Raw genomic sequence first — 9,419 nt, 5'->3', positions numbered from 1 at the left:
ACGCAGAATCGCAGAATCGCAGAATCGCACCTCGCCAGCAAAAAAAGGCTAATCGCCGAATTTCGGCGAAAAGCGGCATAATCTGGGAAAGAGGATCTACCGAGTATTAAGCAGCCTCTACAAGAAACTTTTTTCGCTAGAGGATGAGCAGAAGCTAGAGTTAGATATAAATTTCACAGTCGTTCAGGTCCAGACGTTGTGATGAAAAAGGAATACCACAGTAGTTAGAGATACCATTTTGGATCGTAATAATGCTGACTCAACAGGATATCGGATGAGGTCGTAACTGGAACAACAGTGGGACACGGTGGTGGACATACTTTTTTTGAGTGTTGGTGTGTGGGGTTCGATAGGAGAGATAACGCAGAATTGATAATTGAAGATGCAGTTGACGTCGTCGTGTTGGAAGTTGAAGATGAGAGCAATTTATTTCTGATTAACCAAGAAAGCAAAAATATTTGTGTTGAATGCATGAGAGGATCAAGGAGGATGAGGTGAACTGAATGACTGAACTCAAACGCTACAAGTCGGAGTCCGTGGGACTGGGACGAGTAGGAGTGGGCGTGCAGTTTTACCCCGCCATATGATGCCGGGCGTTTGACTTGCTGATTGCGGAATTAACATGAGCTAAAATTTAGCCCTAATCAATCGTAAAAGGGGTTACGCACGGAGAACGAGTCTCGTGTTCGCAAAGCGAAAGGATTCTATAGACGCCTCAAGCCCACACTAGTTATGTATTAAGAGGTGAAGGCTACCAATCCGCTGCTCAAAAGTATATCGTACTCTGTTTCCGAAAATCCAAAACCCCAAAGAAATTCCGAAAATCCAAAATTCCATAAATCTAAAAATTACAACTTAAAACGGATCAAAACTCAAAATACTGTGAATCTTGTGACATGAGGACGTCATTTTGGCCCTGAATGTCGTCACCGAAAGGGTGATAAATTTTTAACTTTACTGAAATGAAATCGATTTCTAATTGATCCGATAGATTCTATCGATGATTACCAATCCAATGAAGACTCAATAAGTAATAGTTATCGCATGACTTTGAGTGCAATACGAGAAATATTTTACGAGCGAGGCGAGCCTTTTTATTAAACGTAAAATTTAATAGATTTAGTCTATTTACAGAAAGTTAAAGGAAGCAAAAATTTCCGAGATAAAAAAAGAAAAATAACTCGGATAATTAAAGGAAGCACAATTTCCCGAGTTAGAAAATCAAAAATAACTCGGAAAGCTAACTAAAGAAAGCAAAAATTCCAAAGTTAAAAAATGAAAAATAACTTCCGGGTCTCTAGATAATTTCGAATGTTTTTGTTCGAAAATCTTGTTAGATTCGAATTTAAGATTCGAACGAAAACATTCGACTGAAGTTCCCGCCCAAATTATGCACATCAAAATAAAGAAAAATTTTGTCATCCAGAAGCTTCAAAATAAATGCAGCAGCTTTTTCAGAGATGTGAAATGATTATAAATTACTATACACAGAAAAAGAAGATGTATAGTATTTTTTCGATTGAGAAGAAATTCTTCATTATTGCGTTTCTCTATCAGATTGAGATAACACTTTTCGATGTTTTTGTTCCAATGCATAGATCTGAGAAAATGCATACTGGTTTGAGCTATGAATGGTCTGAAACAACATTTTTGCAACAAAAACAAATTGGGGCGAACTTCTCGACTTTCAACTACCGTCAAGCTGTAAACGTGTCGAATTTTCGAAGTAAGAAGTGTTGATTGTTGAAGATGCTGAAAAGTCAAAGACACAGTTTTGTTGAGGATTGGGAGAGACTTTTTACAAAAATCCCTCGTTACCTGGTTTAATCAAAAATATTGAATTTCCCTTGTTTTGTTAAGAAAAGTATTCTTGACAAGTATTAAAGAATTTCAAGTTTTTATGGCATAATACCCCGGGGGGGGTACTTAGGCAAAATGGGTGCCGCGGGTATGTGCGAGCCATAAGGGTACCTTTTCTCATTCCTCAAAAGTACTGTCGCAATCGTGAATCTGGCTTCTTTTGTTGCACTCGTTTTTTCCATGACATTTTTCACGGTTATAATCACGTTTGCGGTTCCACTTTTCGATGTGACCGTTTGAATGGATTCCACGTAATGAACACGTCAATCTGTGAACAATTCAACTCCTTTTTACAATGCATCAAACGCTCCGCCAAACTCATGTCGCAAACTCATTTTAATTTTTATTTGCAGTTTTTTATTCATGTTTGGAACATGAAAAAACAAACCTCGTTTGAAGCAAAAATTAACATCGCTGATTGTTGTGAAGAATAAACACATTGAATATGAACATTCATTTTAAAATTGAATTGAACCGTATGATGAATGTACTTACACGTTCTGTTTATTAAGAACGCGAGGCTTCGCTGGCCAAATTATTTTTTCACCAAGGATAAGTAGAATGATTAACCTTTCCAATTGTTTTGGAGCAAAATTAAGTGGCTTACTAGGTTACAAGATATTTCAAGATAAGCTATGAGTCGTTTATGTGGCTGACAACACTGGTGGCTTTTTGAAACCAACCAGTTTCAAAATGTTGCACTTTTATCTGTTTTGAGATAATATGATACCTCTAGTTACCGATTCAAGTGTCATTTTCAAACAAACCATTTCCTCCTTTGAGGTGGCTGACAAAATACATATTTGGACATATTTGGTCCTGGAACCACACATTTTACTCATTTTACCATTTTTTTCATCAAAATATGTTCTTTGTGTAAATACCGATCATCATATAAAATTTCAACGTTATATTTGAAATATTTTTCAAGTTATTCAAGAAATACTATATTTTTGAGTTCAGTAAATGTCACACTATTTTTGAACATGATCAAGCGAATAGACTTTTTAACAAAACAGGTAAGTAAGTCATTGGAAAACGATGGCCCAGAAAAATTTTCCTTCATTATTATTTTTAAGAGATATTATGTTGTATTGCAAATTAATAAACACTGACGAAGCACTCACAATTAACATTTTCCCAACTTTCTAAAAATTCCGAAAATGATTTGCACATTTAAAACTTACCAGTTGTTTGATTTTGATATTGCCAAGTTTCTTTCTACGTTGGGCATACACTTTACCTAATATTTTTGGCTTGATCGTCGGATAAATTTGGTTAAACCATATTGCTAAATTGGAAAAGAATACCTTCTGAGTAAGGCTTTTAAAGTAAATCGGGTACATCACAAGGTGTAGCTTAGCTTTTCTAAAGGGAACGGGAAATTACTTTTTAAAGGAATGGCAAAGGAATTATGAACCCTTCTTTCAATAGGGAAATAGTTCTACATCATTTTGTTGTGTTGAGGTAAACAAGTTTTTGCATTTTTTGAATAACATTCTCCGTCGGTGTTTTGTTTTTTATAAGTGGTGATTGTATATAAATAACACTCTTCCGGAACATGTTGAATTGTATTATACACATCCTTGGACAGTAAAAGAATATGAAAGTGAACTAGAAAAGTTTGAGTTTGGTTCCCTGCTAATTTTTTATCTCCTATTTTTTGAACAGGAGTGCAAATGATAGACAATTTTACAGTAGATACTTTTCACTACCAAATGATAATGACCAAACCTTTCACAAATTTAAACATCAAATTTCGCTTGATATTTTGCATTTTACCCAATATTAAATCACACCATCTCTAAGGACTGATTTTACTTTCTTGAACGTCCATTTTAGTTTTACTGTCAATAGAATCGTACGTAATGCATAACTTCGTATTTAGAACCCCAAACTTGACATGCTTTACTAGATGACAGCTCTTTGTCATACAAATCAAAGATTGAACAAAGAATAATTTAAAAAGATTAAGTCTTATCCAAAAAATTAAGACAGGGGATTAACCATTATTAACATATCAATTTGAACAGGGCTTCATAATGCTAAGGTTTTGAAACAGGTTGCATTTATGAATGCAACATAATGACATGTAATGATGACAATTTTAAATACTCTGGGGAAAAACAAATGAAAGTATATTATTTTCAGAGATAAGAAAACGAAAGATAGGAAGGGTGTTATCATAAATTCTGGGTAACAACTATTTCCTCCGAACTTAAACATTTCTGGCCATTCTGGGTCATTATTGAAAAATGTATAAGCAAAACAGACTTAAACTTACAAAATCCACAAATTTTAATTTCACTACCTAGTAAAATATCATGTCACACATATAGATCAATACACTTATCATTATTTAAGAATAATCAACTTTAAACAGTCCACTGCAAGAGGCAAAATGACTGAGAACAGATTAATTAATACAAGATTTATAATATAAAAGATTGACGTCAAATACAATTGAGTAAGGTCACATCTGATAGCGACAGTCAAATTCAACAAAATCTGAGTTTTTCTGAAAAATCATGAAAAATCGCTACTAAACCCACTCAAATTCATCAAAAACATCAACCAATTCAACTTAAACATCACCATAACCAACCATCATGACGTCCACGAGGAATAGAAATACTCCAAATCCGCTTTGCAGTCCTTCATCCTGTGCTGACGACCAAAACGAAGAAAGTTTAACCTGCTCGAAGTGTAATCGACTAGTGCACTACATTTGTACAAGGCTACCACCCTACATGATTGCAGTCTGTAAAGACGGGAGAAGAACTGCGAACGCATGCAAATACGTGTGTCAAAATTGTGTGAAAGTAACTAAAGATCTTTTGGTCCTCTCCCCTCAACCTGGACCTCAACCATCCCTGCGAACGGCCGCCGAGCTTGCAAAATTAAATGAGACGATTAAAGAAAACGAAAAGACAATTAAGAAATTGAAGTCTAATGAACAACACCTTCTCGAGATTATTGAATCTCAAAAAAAAGAGCTCACTAATCTAGAGAAGAAATTGTCTAATGACCCGGCGTTTCATACTGTCGAATATGTAGAGAGTAAACTGGAAAAGAAACTAGAAACCTTCCGAACGGAAATCTTAACATCATTGAAAGAGGAATGTAAAAAATCGTATGCTGCAGCCACTTCTGCCAATGTCCAAGTGCCTAATGACAATATCAAGACCGCCGTTAAAGAGGTCCACGAGGAGGAGGCAGCAGAAGAAAGGGATAAGATCAGAAGATCAAAGAACATCATCATCCATGGTGTTGAGGATCCAACGACAGAGGATGCTACCAAAAAAGATGAAGCATGGGTGAAAACACTCATCGAAAAGCTCCACGTCAAAATTAACATCAAGTATATCTCAAGAATTGGCAAATCAGTAGACGGGAAAAAGCGTCCCCTCATTGTTACTCTGAACAGTGAGGAAGAGAAAATGAATGTTTTTGGAAATCTCCCAGCGCTAAAAGGAATTGATGCCTATAAGGGGATGAGCATTTGCGAAGATCTAACTCCAGCTCAAAGAAAAAAGTACAAAGAGGCGGCAGAAGATGCTAAGGCACGAAATCAAACCGAAAAAGATGGAGTCTGGAGAGTGCGGGGTTTTGCAAAAAACGGATTCGGTGTAAAGAAGATAAACGCCAAAGATCGGCAATAAACCAAACACGAAAAAAAGACGTAACAAAGAAGAAAGACGAACAAACTAACAAACGAAAAAACCTTAACATACTATATACTAATGCAGACCAACTAACTAAAATAAAGAGAAAAGAACTAAATGAAGTGATTTCAAAAGAACAACCCGATATCATTGCAATTTGTGAAGTAAAACCGAAACATTCGAAAAAAGAACGTCTCATACAAGACTACCACATTGAAGGCTACTCCGAACCCTACGAAACAAATGCCTTAAATAATGTTGGACGTGGAATCATCGTTTTGACACATAAATCGATGAAAAATGTAGTCGAAGTGACACCCAATAGTGAATTTCAGGAGGTGTGCTTACTGGAAATCAAACTCAAAGGAGCGGATTCTTTGCTTTTTGGATGTATGTATCGAAGTCCAACCAACACGCTAACATCAGCAAAAAACAATACAGCACTTAATCTTCTTCTGAAGGAAATAGCAATGAATAAGAAATACAGTCATAAGTGTATCGTCGGTGACTTCAACTATAAAGATATCAATTGGGAAAACTGGTCAACTCCTCACGATGACACGAAGGAAGACGAACAATTTCTCGAAGCTTTAAGAGACTCCTTCTTTTACCAACACGTCGATGAACCAACAAGAGCTAGAGGTACCGATACGCCATCAATTATTGACCTGATTCTGACAAATGAAGAAAGCCAGGTTAGCAACATAACCTATCTTTCACCACTTCATAAAAGTGATCACAGTGTTCTATCATTTACGTTCGAATGTTACCTTGAAACAGAATGCATTATTGAAAACTATAACTACAATAAGGCAGATTTTGAAGCAATGAAAGGACATCTTGAGAACTCTGACTGGGTTACAGGTTTCCATCAAAAAGCAGAAAATGCAAACGTAAATGATTGCTGGAAGATGTTGCGAGATAAATTATTCGAGCTTAGGAATCGGTACGTTCCTTGTACGAAGGGGAAACATGCCTACGGAAAAAAGGGAAGTTTTGCAATCGATCAAGATATTCAACAAAGCTTAAAAGAAAAACGTCGCCTTCATCGCAAATGGATAAGATCAATAGGTACAACTTCGGAACAGAGAAATAGAGCTATTTACGCTACTGCGAGAAACAAGGTTGCAGGAAAGATCAGACGAGAAAGAAGAACACTAGAAGAACGAATTTGTGGTCAAGCAAAAAGAAGCCCTAAGAAGTTTTGGAAGCATATCCGGAACTCAATGAAGACCAAAACGGGAATTTCCCCTCTTCTCCTTGATCCAAATGATAAATCATCACTTCGTTTTACTGATGAGGATAAAGCTGACATCCTACAGGATCAGTTTTGCAGTGTTTTTACGAATGAACCTGCTGGATCACTACCTGAGTTTCCATCACGAACAGACACAGATGTAGCATTCGATCTAACAATCGACATGATCAAAAAGGAACTGAAAGATTTGAATCCTAATAAATCGCTAGGACCTGATGAGATTCACCCAGTCATGCTGAAAAAGCTGGCCTTTTACATAGCCGGTCCTTTACATACTATCATGGCCAAGTCCTTCGTAGAAAGTAAACTACCTGATGATTGGAAGACTGCACATGTGTCCCCGATCTACAAGAAAGGAAAAAAGAACCTTGCAGAAAATTACAGGCCCGTTAGTTTAACATCAGTTGCGTGTAGAGTAATGGAAAGAATCCTAAAGAAACAAATAATGGAACACCTCACGAATGAGAAATTGCTATCAACCAAACAACATGGGTTCATGGGTAAACGATCGACAGTGACACAACTACTTCACTACTTAGACAAATGTGCAGACTCGATATCCAATGATAAGGTTGTTGACGTAATCTATTTCGACTTCGCAAAGGCATTTGACACCGTTCCACATCGCAGATTACTAAGAAAACTCGAAGCGTATGGTATCAGAGGAAGGGTACTTGGTTGGATGAAAGCATTTTTGTCCGATCGTTACCAATATGTGAAGGTCAATGGAAAGTTATCTAAGAAATGCCAGGTGCAAAGTGGTGTACCACAAGGAAGTGTCTTAGGTCCACTCCTTTTCGTTATTTACATCAATGATCTAGCTGAAGTTACCAACTCAGAAATGTTTCTCTTTGCCGATGACACAAAGCTTGTTGAAGAAATAAATAACGCTGAAGATGCAATTAGACTTCAGCACGATATCGAGGCAATGGAAAAGTGGTCTGGTGACTGGTTGTTGAAATTCCATCCTGACAAGTGCCACGTGCTGACACTAGGGAAATTCAGTTCACAAAAATCTTTAAAATGTGAATAAGAGATATAATCGCCCAAATTAATCTGCATGCCATTTGAGTCTGAGGTTAAACTGAGAATAAAATCCATTAAATTGTAAATAAAACACATCCTGAATTTGCAAAAAATCATCATATAAAATAAAGTTTGTTTGAATTCTTGGAATATTGTTTCAAAGCAAGTTACTGTAAGAGCTTCTTTCCCAAGAATGGGAGTGATAGTTATGTTATATATAACTCTCAACTTAATATAAAAAATTCAAACCTTCAAATAATTCTTCTTTGTCTTTTTATCTAAATTCAACTTATTGATCGCTGCCATTAGTCTTCGTGCACCAAAATCTTTTGAAAATGACCAAAATCGAATATATATATAGAGCTATGTTGAATGGGTGGATGGATGGCTACCCAATTAATCAATTTTTAACTGAAAAAAAGCATGTAAAATTGACATAGTCAGTGTAACTGGAACCTCGATATTCCAGGATTAGAAAAAGCTATACCTGTTATCTTTTTTCTTTAAAGAATCAACAAGCCATCAACATCGATAAATTCCACACATTTCCTCAGAAACTTTTAAAATCATCTGCCATTATGACTTTCTTGAAGCCGTTCCGAAATGAACCAATCGGATTATGTATCGGAATTCCTATGGGAGTTCTTTCCGAAATTTGTAAAATAGCTAAGTCGGCAAAAAAACTTTTCCCGGGGGTTTGAGAAAAAACAGAACTGCTATCATTTGTTTTTTATTTAACCAGATATTTAAATTTGGGCTCAAAAATACTTAAATAAATAAGTTAATAATATTCAATATACTATTTGTATCTCTTAGAAAATAAACACTTACAAAACGACATCGTTTATCATTTGGAATACCCCCGTATTTGGATCATTCTATTGTGGGTGCAAAAAAGGGCGGAAACTAAGTAGCACCCTCAGTGCAAAATTGCCGCCTCATCTTTATTCGCCCGCGCGAGAATGCGAGCTAATCATTTTTTTCTCGCGCGCTCGAGGGGAAAAGGAAAGTGATCGATATTCTTTGAAGGAAAAACGTCAGAAACAAACCCAAAGACCAAAAGATGTATTTTGTTGTTGAGAATTGATCCTGTGAAGATGAAAAAATTTTTGCTTTGCGTTTTTTTCGGAACGCTGAAAAACTCTAATTTTGATCTTCCTTTAAGGTAAAGAGGTTGCGAGATTTGGGTTAGCGAGGCAAGAATCGCTAAAAAGCTGGTAAAATCGTAATCCTCAAAAATCGAAGTTCCAGCCTCACTGATAGTCAGCATTTAGTCTCTATACCAGGCATAGTAATCAATATAATCGATAATCAGCTGTGAGTGAAAAATAATTGATAAGCAATCGGTGGATTATCCAATATAATTGAATCTGGTGCATCAATCAGTGATCGATTATTTCTGAGCTATTTATTATCTATCGATTACCTAATACACAATCAATGAGAAAAGTAATAGACAGTTAGTCACACTAGGAAATCTAGCTTTCAGAAAAAACAACATCAGTCATCTACAGGATGTATTTGCAACAACAAGGATGAGAGTTACCTGAATCAAGTTCGCAAGACAATATCAATTAAAACTTGAAAGTTGGAAACAAAATAAAACGTTC

The 9,419-nt window shown here is 36.1% G+C and overlaps 1 long non-coding RNA gene across 1 annotated transcript; it reads right to left on the bottom strand.

Annotated features, from left to right (window-relative positions):
• Window positions 1–3,047: 3,047 nt before the first annotated feature.
• On the bottom strand, window positions 3,048–9,066 carry LOC136810838 (uncharacterized). The gene is made up of 2 exons (XR_010847165.1): window positions 8,059–9,066; window positions 3,048–3,151 (listed from the first exon to the last, which is right to left on the bottom strand). It is a non-coding gene; the product is annotated as an uncharacterized lncRNA (long non-coding RNA).
• Window positions 9,067–9,419: the final 353 nt, after the last annotated feature.

The sequence above is a fragment of the Clytia hemisphaerica genome, unplaced genomic scaffold (genome assembly GCF_902728285.1).
Source record: "Clytia hemisphaerica strain Z4C2 unplaced genomic scaffold, Clytia hemisphaerica genome assembly, whole genome shotgun sequence".
NCBI lineage: Eukaryota > Metazoa > Cnidaria > Hydrozoa > Leptothecata > Clytiidae > Clytia > Clytia hemisphaerica.
The sequence above is the reverse complement of the archived record's forward strand: the minus strand, read 5'-3'. Positions and strand labels throughout refer to the sequence as shown.